The 15,998-nt window shown below is 39.9% G+C and overlaps 1 protein-coding gene across 4 annotated transcripts in view; it reads right to left on the reverse strand.

Annotated features, from left to right (window-relative positions):
* Positions 1 to 15,998, reverse strand: part of LOC149205084 (formin-like protein 3) — an 83,073-nt gene that overhangs the window by 6,999 nt on the left and 60,076 nt on the right. The gene's annotated exons all lie outside the window — the stretch shown is intronic.

The raw sequence follows: 15,998 nt of genomic DNA on the forward strand, positions 1-15,998 counted from the left end.
ACAAAAAACAGAAACCTTTACCACAGATTTGGAAATTTCAGTTTGGTAGGACAGTGAAGACAGGTTGGATGGGCAGAACAACTACAATGCATGGAAGAAGAGAATCCAAAGCATCTTTGAGAAAGCAGAAGTATGGGGCATTATGGTAAATACCACACAAAACCCAGTAGTAGTACCCGCTGACCCTGTACAGTGGGCAAAGTTTAACAAAAAGAATGCTAAGGCAAAAAAATTGATTCTGGAAGGAATCAAAGACCATGTCATTCCTCATGTAAAAGGAAAGACTTATGCACATGAGATGTGGACAGCCTTGACCAGTCTTTACCAGAGCTCAAATGAAAACAGAAAAATGGTCCTAAAAGAGAAACTAAAGGCCAATAAAATGGCTAAGACTGACAATGCTACAGCATACCTCACAAAGATCACTTTAGTGAGAGATGAGTTAGCAGTTGTAGGTGAGATCATTGCACCCACTAAGTTGGTGAGGATTGCTTTGAATGGTCTTCCCAAGACTTGGGAGAATTTTGTGGATGGCATTGTTGCACAGGAAAACCTTCCCGATTGGGAGAGGTTGTGGGATGATTGCATTCAGAATGAGATCAGAAAGAACCATCTTGGGGCAACCAAACAGGTGGAGGAGGATGACAATGTGGCATTGTTAGCAAGAGGCAAGAAGGGCAGAGCAAAGAAACAAGCTTCCAACAGTGGAGGCAAAGGTAAAGGCAAGCAGCAAAACAAGGAGAAGGACTATTCCAAAGTCAAATGTTGGAATTGTCAAAAGTTGGGACACTATGCTGTTGTGTGTCCGGAGAAGAAGAACAAGAAAGGGAAAGACAAACCCATGGCAACTTTTGCAGAGATAGAGAGCTTTGATCGAGAGTTTGGGTTCATAGTTTGTGAGGCCACTAGTGCAAGATCACCTGCCATACAAGTTCAGAGGGAGTGTGCATTCCCCGCTACTAGCAGAGCATCTTCTAGCATTTGGTATGTTGACAGTGGCACTTCCCGCCACATGACAAGTGTAAGAGAGTACTTCTCAGAGCTTTCAGAGGGTGATACTGATATGGAGGTAGTACTTGGTGATGACAACATTGTTAGAGTAGTCAGTGTGGGGACATTGACATTTGATAGGGGACTCAAACCTCCCTTGAAAGTGTCAGATGTTCTATATGTGCCTGGAATGAAGAAGAACTTGATATCTGTCTCAGCACTTGAGGACAGAGGGTATGATGTGTTGTTCAGGAGAGGACAGGTGCTTATATATCCTAAGGGAGCTCCAGCTGCTTTAGCGAGAAAGATTGGTGTGCGCCCTGCCAAGGTGTACAAGTTCTCATTCCATCCCCTGATGGCATTGAGTAGCAACACTCGAGACAGGACTGACAACAGATCTAGCAGTTCAGAATTGTGTGAGATTTGGCATCGTAGGATGGGGTACATGTATCATGGGGCCTTGAGTACATTGCGGGAGATCACCACTGGTGTGCCAGATTTCAATTTTGACCACCTTGATGTATGCAAAGGATGTGCTATGGGGAAGTATGCCAGATCCCCTTTTCCCAGCAGTGACAACAGTGCCAGATCCCCTTTTCCCAGCAATGACAGCAGAGCGACCGGGATCCTTGACTTGATTCATACCGATGTGAGTGATCGGATGTCTCATGTATCCTTGAGTGGCTATGAGTATTATGTTTTATTCATTCATGACCACTCCAAGAAGACCTAGATTTATTTCTTGAAGACCAAGAGTGAGGTCTTCAAGCGGTTTCAAGAGTTCAAAGCTCTTGTGGAGACCCAGATAGGTAGGAAGATCAAGGTCCTCAGGTCAGACAATGGAGGGGAGTATACCATTGGTGAGTTTGTTGATTTTTGTGTTAAGGCAGGCATTAGAAGGGAGTTCATAGTTCCTTACTACCCCCAATAGAATGGGGTTGCAGAGAGGAAGAACAGATCCATTGCAGGGGCTACCAAAGCCATGCTTCATGATCAGGGGTTACCTTTATTTTTGTGGGCAAAGGCCTACAACACTGTTGTGTACTTGCAGAACAGGAGTCCACATCGTGCCTTGGGGAATGTGACTCCGAAGGAGGCTTTTTCTGGGAAGAAGCCTGATGTTGGGCACTTTCGTATCTTTGGGTGCCTTACATATTCCTATGTCCCCAAGGAGAACAGGACCAACCTAGAGCCCACTGCAGACAAGGGCATCTTTGTGGGTTATAGAGAGACCTCGAAAGCTTATCGGATTTATATTCCTGCACAGAGGAAAGTGGTTGTCAGGCGGGATGTGAAGTTCGAGGAGGAGAGAGCTTTCAGGAGGTCACGGGAGTTAGAGTATCCTGAGCCACCAAAACCTCAGGAGCAACTGAGTCAGTCACAGGGACCCAGTGGTCAGGGATCAGGAGGTACATCGATTACAGTGTTAGGTCCATCAGTGAGCAGTGGCTCTCAAAGTCAGGTGGGTGGTTCTTCGAGCAGCATGCAGGGCAGTCCACAGAGCAATTCACAGGGTAGTCCACTAATGGACAATTCACACGGTACTTCAGCATCCACAGGCGCTGATTCAAGCATGAGGTCAGTTGACAGGCCTTCAAGAGTTCAGGCTTCTGATGATGATGAGGATTCTTTCACTCCGGTGGGAGAAGCATGCTCAGGGAAGAGGAAGCCCAAGTGGCTTCAAGATACCTTGCGCGAGGCCACATCAGTTGCTGGGCCAAAGAGACAAGTTAGAGAGAGTAAACAACCTGAGCGGTTCTGTAGTTACATGGCATTGGTAACAAGAATTGTTGACTCTGAGCCTTCTAGTTATGGGGAGGCAGCCAACGAGCAACTTTGGAGAGAGGTCGTGATGGAGGAGTATTCTTCTATTATGAAGAACGATGTTTGGGAGGTAGTGTCGAGGCCTGAAGGTAAATCAGTTGTTACTTCCAGATGGCTCTACAAAATAAAGCATGTTGCAGGTTGTAGCATCAAGAAGTTCAAGGCTCGATTTGTAGCGAGAGGGTTCTCACAAGTAGAGGGAGTTGACTATGAGGAGACCTTCGCTCTCGTAGCTCGGTATACATCTATTCGCTCCATTATATCGATTGCAACAGAGATGGGTTGGAAGATACACCAGATGGATGTGAAGACCGCATTTTTCAATGGCTTCATTCAAGAGGAGGTTTATATTGAGCAGTCGCAAGGCTTTGAGGTGCATAGGAAGGAGTCCCATGTATGCAGATTGAAAAAGGCACTCTATGGCCTAAAGCAAGCTCCTAGAGCTTAGTACTCGAGGATTGATACAAACTTGCAGCAGTTTGGTTTCACAAAGAGTGAGGCTGATCCGAACCTATACTTCATTGTGGTGGGTGAGGAGCCTCTCATTCTGGTGTTGTATATTGATGACTTGATCATCACTGGTGCAGAGAGACTCATTGAGGGTTGCAAGAGAGATCTTGCTTCAAAGTTTGAGATGAAGGATATCGGCTTGATGCATTATTTTCTGGGATTGGAGGCGTGGCAAGAGGAGGGGTATTTCTTCCTGGGACAAGGGAAGTACATTGTGGATATTCTTAGCAGATTTCACATGGAGGACTGCAAACCCATGGCTACACTGATGATCACTAACTGGAAGAAGATTCACGCTTCTGATTCTGAGTTGGCAGATCCTGTTAGTCCTTACAATCTCCTAGGCTAAAAAGGAAATCGAGAAAGGTAACCTCAAACCAATTCAGCTCAGTAGCTAGCCCTACTGAGCATGAGAGGGATCTCTCTAAGTCTCTTATCAGTGATATGACTTTAAAGCAAATGAATTTTAGGCTAGATATGTGTATTTGTTTGTTTGTTTGTGAAAATTTGGTTTTTAGGGTTTGGAGCCACAAGTAGGTCTAAGCTGTGGGAGTGCAAGAGCAAATATGAGAAGGAGCCAGATATTAGAAGCCATGGTGTATTTTGAGTATTGTCAGTGTAGTAGAGAGGATATAGTGTGGAAGAAACTAATGAGCATAAATAAACATGATTTCATTAGCTTAGGAAGACATACACATAACTGTGAAAACGAGCTTGAAAAACAAGAATTATGTGTATTTTATTCTAAGGCATTCATAGAAAGAAGAGATATAATGTAGATAAAGATTTTTAGACCGTTAGAAAACAAAAAGAATGAAATACAAGCACCATGAACTCACAGGGCTAGAGTTCCTTGAAAATAGCTGCAACCTGTCTCTGTATTAGCTGAAAATATGATTACATGCAAGCTTCCTTCACAAAAAGTTCAACCCTCTTCTCCTGAGGAGAAATGATACATATAGACTCTCCTAGACCACTTGCCCACCTTCAGGAGTCGAATTCCTTGGTGGGGGAACTGACTCCAAGATTCTCTCAACCAACAAGTGAGAGTGAGAAGGTGAAACTCAAGCACTTCATGGAGAGTTTGTTTAGGAGTTTGCTTCTTTTATGAGACCTAATAAACATCAAAAATAACTACATTTATTCATTCCTACATCACCTAAGCCTCGAAACTAGTGCCATTAAATAGAGAATCTTGACTTTGACTAAGTCAAACTAGAAACTAGAAATTTACACAGTGTAATTTACAATTTGGAACACAGAAAATTGCAGAAGCACAACACTAACTTTGAGCTGATTTCTAGGTGCCTTCTAGAGGTCAAAATGCAAAACTGAGAGAACGGTCAACTAGCCCTTCAAGTCTAGTTTCCAGAACAGTTTGAATTTCTGAATTTGGAGCATGGGAAGGCCTTCAAAAATCCATTCTCCCAAGGTCAATCCAGAAGTGCAGCGCCTGTCAAAAAAGGGTCCAAAATGCTAGTTTTTTGCCACTTTTTTGCATTTTTCTCCAAAACTAAGCCACCTCTGCAAAATCTGAGCAAATGGGTTTTTAGAGGATGGCAAGAGCTTTCCAAAAATGTTGACCTTTCCTCAAATGGAGGCTTGAGGAAAAAGAGCAGTGCCTTCTAGAGCAACTGAATTTCTGAACTTGGACCAAAATTTCTCAAAAAACTCAAAATGATCAGAATTTGCTCAAAATTGGAGGGAAGGTGTAAAAACATGTTTGTTATAGCTTCATTGATGCTTTAGCAAGCATCTCTAAGTTCCCCGCATCCTTTGGGTTTTTAAGCCTCCTTGAGCTTATTTTCAAGTTGTTTTACTTTGACATTGGCGATCATGTTTTGAGCTTGATAGTGATGCGCCATGTGTCTGAGCAACTGATTATCCTTGTTTGCCTTCTCAAGGAGCTTCTCCAAGTGTTCATTCACCCTATTGAGCCAATATTCCTTATCTTGATGAACCTCTAGGGCAATCCTATCTTCTAGGTCAAGGTCCTCATTCAGCAGAATTTGTTCTTGCTCCTCTTGCAAAGCTTTCTTGAGGCCTCTTGTTCTTGGTCTTTTCCTTTTTCCTCTCCCCTTTGATGCTTTAGGCTCGCTTGATTCCATGATCTCCTTACCTTTGCCAACTTGTTGCAATAACTTGGCTTTTTCCTTTTCTAGGATCAACTCCTTTGCTTTGAGTTGACTGTTTTCCTGTTCAAGGAATGATATAACATATTTTTCCCTTTCCAAATTGATTGCTAGCTCCTTGATTTGGTAGTCCTTATCCCTGATTGTCTGTCGCATGTTTGAGGTCTGATCCTCAATCTCTGGATCAATCAGTTCAAACTCATGTTCAACTGTGTCTTTCTCTTTTGATGTCGGTTCTTGCTTTGTTGATGAAGAAGGCTTGGCCCCTTTCTCTCTGTGAGAAGAAAACACAAGCCTCTGCCCTTTCTTATACACTTTAGTCACCTCAAGTTTGGGTAGTTTAGTCTTCTCCACTGTTTTGCTAGATGACCCCACCTCTGTTTGTTGTTTTGGTGCACTAGGAAACTGAGATGCTGCATTTTTCTAATGCCATTTCAAAGCTGCTTCCAAAAAGGCTTCCCAAACCATACCTTTCTCTACCAGCTGGTGAAAGACAATGGTTTTGATGAGACTGTGATGGAACAAGCTTGGGGAGTGCTCTTTGTCCTTTAATTGTATTTTTTCAGACATTTTGGAAATGCTCCTGAATAGATAATTACACATGTTGAGTGGCTTTTGAGAGGTGAAAGGCAACAAGAGGCAAATATGATAGGCATATAACCTGAAGAATCTACCTTCACAAGTGAAGAACCTCATGACAGTTTTCATCAAAGGGGTGTATTTATTCAATAAATATATGAAAGGCATGAGGTGAGTATGTGTTTCTCTGTATGGCGTCTTCAAGAAAGGCTTGTAGTATTCAAGATCTAGGCTCATTCCTTTGAACCAATATTTGCCATTGTTCTGGTAACCCAGTTGCAATTGAGATGGAGGCCACTGAAAAACTGAACTCAACACCAGCAATGACAGCAATTTCTCCTTTCAGTTGAGTTGCCACCCAATCTGTTAGTTGCTCATGAAATCCCACCTCGCTCACCCTTTTGCAAAATTCCAGGCAGTGGACATCCTCAAAGCATTGTTTGATGAAAGGATAGGAGTTGATTGTATTGCAGTCTGATGGTTCATATCTGAGGATCTTCCCTCCTTTATGTTGTCTTTTTCTTTCTGGCGAAGATTCTACCTCCATGATGACACAAAGCCCTAGCAGCAAGCAGCGAAAATAAAATGTGAGGTGTGAATGGAAATGAAGTGATATGAAGGTGATTTTTTAACAAAATGATGGGAGGGGTCTTTGGAAAGGTGAAAGGACTTTGAAAGCTAATGAAAATGAGTGGAGAAACAGTGGAAAGATGATTTGTTTGCAGGTGGAAACAACAGGGTTTATGATGAAACTTGCCCAAAAACCTCTAGGAATGAGCTAGGGTTTTGCTTTTTGAGTGTTTAAACTTTGTTTTGAGGTGGGTAAAATGGTTAAAATGGCTCATTAAACATGTATGTAGGTGTAGGATATCATTTTACATGTTTTAGAAATCAAAAAATATGATGTCCATTTTCACCCTATCATTTCCCATGCAAATTTCGCTACAAACCCTAACTTGAAGAATCATTGACATGAGATGAAATTGGAAAAGCAAAAGAGGGATGATGATGGTGTACTTACTTGTTCCTTAGCTTAGAAGTCAGTGAAATCAAGCTTGCAAGTGAAAAAATGAAGTTTGGGAGAGTTTTGAAGGATTTCGAGGCACTCTGTCCTGCGCGCGCCTGAAATTTTTTGCCAATTTCACCTAGGAAAACGACTTTTTTGCTTTCTTGGACGGGATAGCTTAATAAAGAGTGAATAGGATGTGAATGAAGGAGTTTGGGGGCTTTTGAGTTTATATAGGGAAAGTTTCTTCACTTTTTAAAAAAGAAATGGGACCCACCCTCCTTTAGAAACTGATTTACACTTTATGAAAACAGAGTTACCTTTACCATTGCAAACTTGAGATGTCATTTACTTTCCTTAGTGTTGGAGCTTCTTTTTCTGGGACTTTTGGAACATGAGAGTATGAGGAGTGTGTAAAAAGTCAAAATCAACTCCCAAAAGTTCTTTGTCATGTTTTACTCACTGCTGGTCCTATACATGAAAATGATGGACCTTGGAAACCCTAGCGACCTAATGGATGGCCTGAGACCAAATGGAATGATGATGGTGATAACTAACCCATTTTTATTGTGACACCTCCATAAAGTGTGATAGGCGACCAGCATGAGTGAATTTCCAAATAATGACTTCATCTTTAGACAGACCAAACAATGACCAAATTTTGTTGTGTAAACCTTAACAAAAAAAATGATTTTGAAAGTCCGGAAAAAACATAGTAAAAGCATATTTGATCCAAGTGACAGGCTAACAAGACTGACACTAATAGATCCTACTCTATGCAAATAGTTGATTGGTTGTTTGATGTATTTGGTCAACACTCGACCAGATATATGTTTTGCAGTTAACGCTATGAGTCAGTTCATGTGTGAGCCCAGGAGAGTGCAGCTGCAAAACACATTCTTCGTTACTTAGAGGGGACTGTGGATTTTGGTTTGGATTAAAGACAGGGTGATGAAGTGAGACTGGCAGGGTACACAGATTCAGATTGGGCAGGTTGTGCTTCAGATAGGAAGAGTACTTTTGGGTGCTGTTTTGGGTTGGGTTTGACAGTTTTGTTGTGGATCATCCAAAAACAACAGTCAGTTGCATTGAGTTCAGCTAAGGCAGAGTATATGGTTGCTAGTTTGGCTAGTTGTGAGGCCATATGGCTTCGCAGGGTGTTGTTTGGTCTATTTGGTCAAGCATTGAGACCTTCAGTAATTTACTATGATAATCAGAGTTGCATAAAACTCACGAAGAATCCAGTTTTTCATGACAGGTCAAAGCATATTGAGATCAAGTATCACTTCATTAGAGACTATGTCTAGTACATTTCCACAAACGAGCAAGTAGCAAACATTTTCACCAAAGCCTTACCACGGGGCAAGCATGTCTACTTCAGAGACAAGATGTGAGTGGTAAGGAACACTTTCCTCGATAAGAGGGAGTGTAAAACTTTGGGTACCAGAGGACAAGTGGTTCCCTAGGGCTTTGATCTTTGGCCTAGGGAAAACTGTCCAAATTTATTTTTTACTTTTCTCCTAAAGTGACTTTATAAGTGATAAAGTCAATTTAATTTAAAAGTAACTTTATAAGTGGTAAAGTTACATTCTAATTTAAAAGTGACTTTATAAGTGATAAAGTTACATTCTAATTTAAAGGTGACTTTATTAAAGTCAATGAAGAATTAGAAAGTGAAAAAGTGACTATGGAAATAAAAGGCTAAGTGGGTCTTTATTTAAGTAGGTGAGCTAGAAAATAGAAGTGAGAATTAAATGCACATTTATTCTCATCCCTAGATCTAAATGAATCTCAGCGATTAGATCTTAGGGTAACCCAAAATGTCATTTGGAGATTAAAAGGAGAAGAGAAGAGGAAAAGATCAATTCATTCTTTCATGAACATTTGAGAAAAAGAGAAGGGAGAGCAAGGGGGAAAAATTTTGAGCAGTGAGGAAGTGAATGAGAGCAGCAAGAAGACATTTCAGCAAACCTGGGCAGCAGCATTTATCGGCACGCATCCCAAGGCAAAATCGTATAGCAAGAGAGGCACAAAAATCGAGGAAGAGGGATAGCACAGAAATTGAAGGAGGACAGCAGCAAGGGCACGAATTTCGGAGCAGATTTGGACACAAATTTCAAGGCAGTCATACTGTTGAAATTAGAACGGTCCGTACAGTCCATAAAGCAAATTCTAGGCACATTTTTCGAGGCATGTCGTACAGCATTTAATGCTGTTTTATTGCTGTAAAATTTTTGTTTTGGTTATTTGCTGATTGGCACGATTTTCGAGGTGGAGTTCAAGCACAGAAATAGAGATTATTAGTAATTTGTGGTTGCTGGAATTTTTACTGTGTATTTCAGTTTCTCTGTAAAAGCATTCTCAGAAATAAAAAAGAGCTCTCAAACTGGTTTTCCCCAAAAGTTGTAGGGAGTTTTCCAAGGTCACATTGACCAAAAATCACTATGTTATTTTCTGTGTGTGGCTGTCATAATTTTGTTGTGTTTTATTTCTGCAATTTCAGCAGTTGTGAAATCCCTAAATTTGTGTTTTTGTCATTTCCAGATTTTAGAATTTTTATCATGCTTGGATTTAAAACTAAATGCATGGAGTGATAAGGAAAACTGATAACCGAAGTGGGGGTTGAAATTTCTTAAACAATTTGGTTAGGCCCTCACATGAAACATTGGTTTTTTTGTGAGCTGCAGCATAGTAGAAGGGCTTGGCTTCAGCCTTTTCAAGGTTAATATCACCTTAACCCTCCTTAGACATTCTAGTGCACTAAACATTGCTTTCTCTTTCCCATTTATATCCTCAAAGATAGCCATCAATTTTATGTCTAGCTATTGTCAATTTGATTGTTATAGTTTTCTTGGCTCTCTACTTTGTTGAATATCTTCAGGTAATCCTAGTGGATTTGGATCTTTCAATGTCTCCAAATACCACTTTTGTATTTTCTTGGTAATTGGAGGTCTTTCACCGCTAACTTTGTCATCTCTGCCTTCATCAATTTTAGAAGAACATCTTTCACCGATAGCTTCGTCGTCACTACCTTCTTCATCAGTGCTTGGAACCAGACTGATTTTTACTTGGTTGTTGCTCTTTCTCAGCCTTCTTCAGATCATCTGTTGTTTCCTCGGGCCATGATAAGAAAACCTGGTATTCATCCAAATGCTTGTAAGCTTCGTAGAATACCAAATCTTTTCCTACAGTGACATTTTCCTTTTCTAGATCAAAAAGCTTATAAGTTCTAGCCTTTATGTAAAAACATTGGGTACACATTCATAGAGCCAGATGGTAGGGGGTAAATAATGAATAAACTATATTAATAATGTTAAATAAGGAGAGATATAAGAAGGCTCCTCAACAAGGTCATCAATCATCATGAAAGGGCACGATGCACCATCCAATAGTGTCACTTGGAGAATATCTAAGGTCGAGGAGGCAAAGCTATTTAATCCTGGGAGCAGCCCAGGATTTACGAGGTCCATCACTCCTAGCATCCAAGGCCCACAAAAGAATCTCATAATCAAAGACTAGTTGCTTGAGCAAACAGAGTAGTACTTTATGCAAAATGAGTCCCTCTCTAGGACCTTCTAGAGTTGATAATGTACATGGTGTCTGTCATGGGATCTGGGACAGGAACTCAAAAGTCCACACAATGGGATCTGATGATCTGTGGTATGTGCTAGTTATGTGTTTATCCCAATGTTCCACCAAGACTCCGAAAGGGGGAGACGCGGGTGCAAGGAGACGCACAAGGGGGACGTGTGGGAGTACCCTCAAATTTTAGGGAAATTTAGGGGGGACGGGGGGACGTCGGGGTATATAATTTTTTTCCTTTTTAATATATATATTCAATAATGAGAGCATAAACACAATAATACATACATATTTGAATTAAATAATGAAATGCATTGATCCATACTCATCACCCTTACTAATACATACATGATTCATCTATAGACCACGAGATTCAATAATGATATACTCTGATCCATATTCATTATTCACCATTCTAGAATCTACATTGATTTAAAAATTAAACTCATCATTCTAGATTCTAAATTGATTTAAAATGAAAATTCATCATTCATCATTCTAGATTCTAATTAGTGCTAAGAAAAATAGACTACAATAAAAACTGAAATCTGAAGTCTGGAATAGTAAATTGATATAGCTAAAACTCAAAAACAGTGGAGTGATGAGTCTTAAAGTCACTCTAAAGTACATAGAGGGCTTGGTGCTCTTGATTAAATACTAATTCCATACCCTTGTAAATGACAAAATGCAATGGAAACATTGCAATCCATCGAATTCTGAATTCCTGAAAAACAGTTAAGTCTGCTGAATTTTGAGTGAGATCTAAAATTCTACTTTCTCCATATGAAATCCAATGAGGTTGGAACCACTCTCAAACATCCTGAGTCATTTCATGGTAATGTTAAAAATTTAAGTAAAAGGATGAAAATGAAAGATATTTCATTTTCATCCTTTTACTTTAAGAATTTAACATTACCATGAATTGCATAGCATTAGTAGGGAAATATGGTCAAATACTAGGTTTTCCCTATCATAAATTATTGTTTACAAGCAAATTTAAGGGGGGCGCATAGCCCATTTTGAGAGGGGACGCCACTTTTGGGGAGTCGTGTCCCCCACACTGGGGAAACGTCCCCCCCTGCGTCTCCCCGGGGAAACGATTCCCCAGACGTCCCCCCGTCCGAGGTGCGTGGGGTGTGAGGGGTGCGCACACCCGACCCTGGGGGACGCGTCCCCGTGGAACACTGCTTTATCCTATATTGTGTTGAATATGTTTAATTGTTATTTCATTTATCGGTGATAAGAACATTCTATTGGTACGAGATATCTTAGGCGATCTTATTCACTATATGATCTAACAGTTTATCTTGAGATTAAATGGAGATTTACAGGGACGCTAGCCCTTGGGCTCCAGGTTCACAAACTGTGGGGAAGAGTCGACCTTGTTTGGGCTCTAAGCTTTCATTGTGACAAATTATTTTGCAGGCAGGTTTTGCCTAGTCTATCGTTCGAATCATTCATCCATGAAATTTATTTTAAAAAAAAAAAAAAATCAAAACTTTTATTTGATCCTGAACTACAAAGAATTAATTTGCTAATGAAAGCTAATAATTTTAATTTGTAAATATTGTAAATATTTGTAAATTATGCTACCATTGTTTTATTTTAATTGCATATAAGTGAAGTTTGAAAGACTGTTGAATAAATTTGAGAATCAGATCTGATATGTTTGCTACAGCCATCTAAAATCACCTACAGCAGTGATAAAATCACATAACAGTGGCATAATAAGTAGCTTGCAGTCATATTTTCTCATTGGCATATCATTTGCACTCATTGGGCTTGCACTTCTTGGCATCTCTTATCATTTTTGGAGGACTGTCATAATAATAAGAGGTCCGATATATGCATAGTAAAGTCTAATAGCTAGCATAACAGTGGCACAAAAGTTTTTGACAGTCATCTCTTTTCATTTGGCATTAGCTCGTCCTTGTGCATCTTGAATACGTGTTTTCCATTGGAATTTGGTGTTTTTCTTACAGCTGTCATCTATTGCATCTCATTGCACTTTGCATGCATTGCATTCTTGCATTGGCATACCATTGTTTGCATTTGCATCCTTGTCTCAAACACAAGTGCTCTAAAGGATAAGCTTGCATTATTGGACGAATTGGCAAGTGTTGGATAAGCTTGGCTTGTTGCTCTAGAGAAATAATATTGTTGATAAATTCTCTCTCTCTCATTGATAGCTAGCATTATTGTGACATTGAAATATCTTTACTTGTCATTGTTATTACATTGCTAAAGAATTGGATAATTGGTTACATTGCTTCTTGTGGATTTACTAACTTGTTTCAAGTGAGCTTCACATCTAAAATTTATAATCTTGCAAATCAAGTCACTCCTAAAAGCACTTAATTGGTAATCATAATCGTTATAAGAATAATCTCGACATAATCGCAGGAATTGCTAGTTGTGCTCATAAGGAATTCAATTGACACATTGGTATTCTAATGTTAATCTCAAGAAGTTGCTAATTGTGTTTTAAGATCATCATTTAATTGGCCTTATTGAAAGAAGCATTGGATTTTATGAGCAATTATTTATTGTGATCTTGATAACATTTTCTGACACCATTTATTTTGTTCATTGAGCACTTTCTTTTGGTGAAGATTGGCATTGTACACTGTTCAGTATTTCATTGTTCTAAACTGAATACCATTGTAAATTTGTCTCTAAGTACTTGAGCGTCGAGACCCTTCACAATCTCACCTAAACACAATCACTCATCTTGCATTTACATTCTAAGTTTAGCCTTGCACTAATTAATTTACCTCCAAGCGGAAGCTTGTTTGAAAAACTCTAGGAACCACCTTTCTCGTCTAGCTTGAGAAGTCTAGACCCTCTTTAGTGGTTAACATGGTGAGGGTGACCTTGCAGTCATTAGAGCCACAGTCTCTACAACTCCAAAGGCATCAGGTGGTTAGATTTCCAAGGGAGGTATCATTAATATAGCCTTTGTTGTCTTTCCCTGGGCCTCTGTCCACAACTAACTCTAGAGACTAGTTTCAAAATAGCTAAGAGAAAAGATTCATCTAGTTAAGCATCTAATTTAAAATTAATCAAGATCCTGCATTTCACTTAAATTTTAGGTGTCGCACTTCATATAGGAAGGTGAAGCATCATAAAGCAACAATTGTTCATCCATTGGCTTGGTCGATAATTCATGTAAAGCAAGTATTTTGACTCCATTTAAGGTACTAGTCTTTCAAGGTATCTAATCAAATCACTAAACTTGCTAAATTAACCAAGTTGCTAGGCCATTCAGTTGTGTCTACAGTCTCCCGGACTTGTCGAATTGCTGACGGGTCTTTCATCTTCACATCTCATAAGTACTATCCCCCATAGCCTGTTGCTGGGAGAGAGCTAGAACAGAAGGGATCTGAGTGACAACCCTCGTCCTGAGCATTGTCACATCTTGCCTGTACACTTTGGGTGACAACAGAGGTGCTCCTTCAACTCAAACTCTTGCAAGTAGCACAATTGGCAACTCCTATCAAAACGTGGGGATGTGGTGATTTCTCTTGACCCAAAGATGATGGGAACCAACCCTGCACCAACCAAACAAGCAACTTAAGGTCATGCATCAAATGTCATCATTTATGCATAGATCTTTAGTAAGGCCACCTTTTAGCTACATGAAATACTCCAGGTAAAAGGTCATCTTCAAGCTAAGGCCCTCAAGGGGGCAATCCAAGTGACCTGGTTGAATTGCTTGTAGATGTCCTCCCTGATCACCTCACTAAAATCAATTTCGACAATAGAAGGTGACCTGGGACATCTAAAGAGTCCCTAAAAGAGGGAATTTGATCAAAAGAAATAACCGCCGACTAAAGTAATTGGCAAGTCATTGAAAACCAACAATGTGCCCTTCTAGGGGAGGCTATAAAGGCAATAGCCTCAGAATAACAAAGAGAAATGTAAGGATATTGATCGCTATCAAGAGTAGAACCTACAAAAGCCCGGACTCTATGAAGAAAAAAACTTGTCTACAAATGACTTCAAGCCACAAAGGAAATTCCCTAAAATCCACCTAAACAATGGCTTGAGGAATTCTCTGCTTGCAACAAATGATGCACTGTAGCAGAAGGATTTGGACTCTCCTTGTCTTAGCTCAATTGGCTTCATGCAAACTAGGCTCCCAAAACTTGAAACAATAAGGAATAGTGGGTCTAAGGATCATGTCCTATCGGTGCATCTTCGAATAGGCATCTTGGAAGTGCTGCAAAGACGTGGGGAGGCAACTAAGAACCTTCATGTAAAGTCTCGTGATGGCAACAAAAAGGTTCTCTAAAAAAACCAATGTCATGTGACCTCTAAACAAGGCCTCTCTTGCAGCTTGTTCACAAAACAATAAAGACCTTTGAAGACAAGTGACAAGCCTCCTAAAAATGGCTAGAGATATGAAGATTTGATCAATGGTTAGATACTCTAATATAACCCTCCTTGTCCTCTGGCGCTAAGGTGCCTGCTTTCAAGCTCATCCAATAGACATAATGCTCAGAAAAGGTGCATCCAATCATGATGGTTGTGTAATTGTTAGGATCTGGGCTAAACCTCATTTTGAAAATGGGTTTGATGACATGGTGGACCATGCTAGAGGGAAACTTAAACATAACATTGTAATTAAACAAATAAGCAATACTGAAGCTGAAGTGTTACTATGCTTTAGGAACTCACCCTGAAAGGCTTCCTTATCAGCAGCTCTACTAGTATTCAGCATCCCAATTGTTCCTAATCATAAGAAAAGATACGATAAATGAAAGGGGGACAGACAATATGGACTAGAGGCTACACATCATAAAGTTGGTATTATGGAAGAACATGTATTGCTAACTAATATCAAGGGGAAGAGAGGCTTGATAAATGAAAAGAGTGCGCCAAAAGGCTCTATGTGAATGGTAGAGAGGCTTCAAGAAGGTTGTGTCTGCTTGTGGAAATGAATTCACACTTTCTATGATGAATGAGACACTAGTAATCTTTCTAAAGGCAAGGAACAAATAAGGAGTTGTGCAAAAGAGTGAAATGGAGATGATTGAGAGGAATTTGCAACTTTACACTCATTGTGATACTAGTAATCCATGGGGAAAAGGTCAGGTTTAGGGAGGCAAAACAGGTAACAAGCATGACCAATTAGCAAAGGCGAATAGTATAGTAAATGATACATCCCTATTAGATACTAGTATGTGCGGTGGAAAAGTGGGATGACGAGGGGGCAGGATGGAGAGTGAACATTGAGCGAGAAGGTAGAGTCCATGATCAAACACTATATGACCACATTAAATTTCATGGCTAAAAATGATTATTTTAGTATAACAGGAACTATTAATTGTTGTATAAATTTTCCAATTTATGTCTAGATCATGGTAGCATAT

The sequence above is a fragment of the Pinus tabuliformis genome, chromosome 1_2 (genome assembly GCF_031772625.1).
Source record: "Pinus tabuliformis cultivar Carrire ecotype Pingquan chromosome 1_2, CPIR1, whole genome shotgun sequence".
NCBI lineage: Eukaryota > Viridiplantae > Streptophyta > Pinopsida > Pinales > Pinaceae > Pinus > Pinus tabuliformis.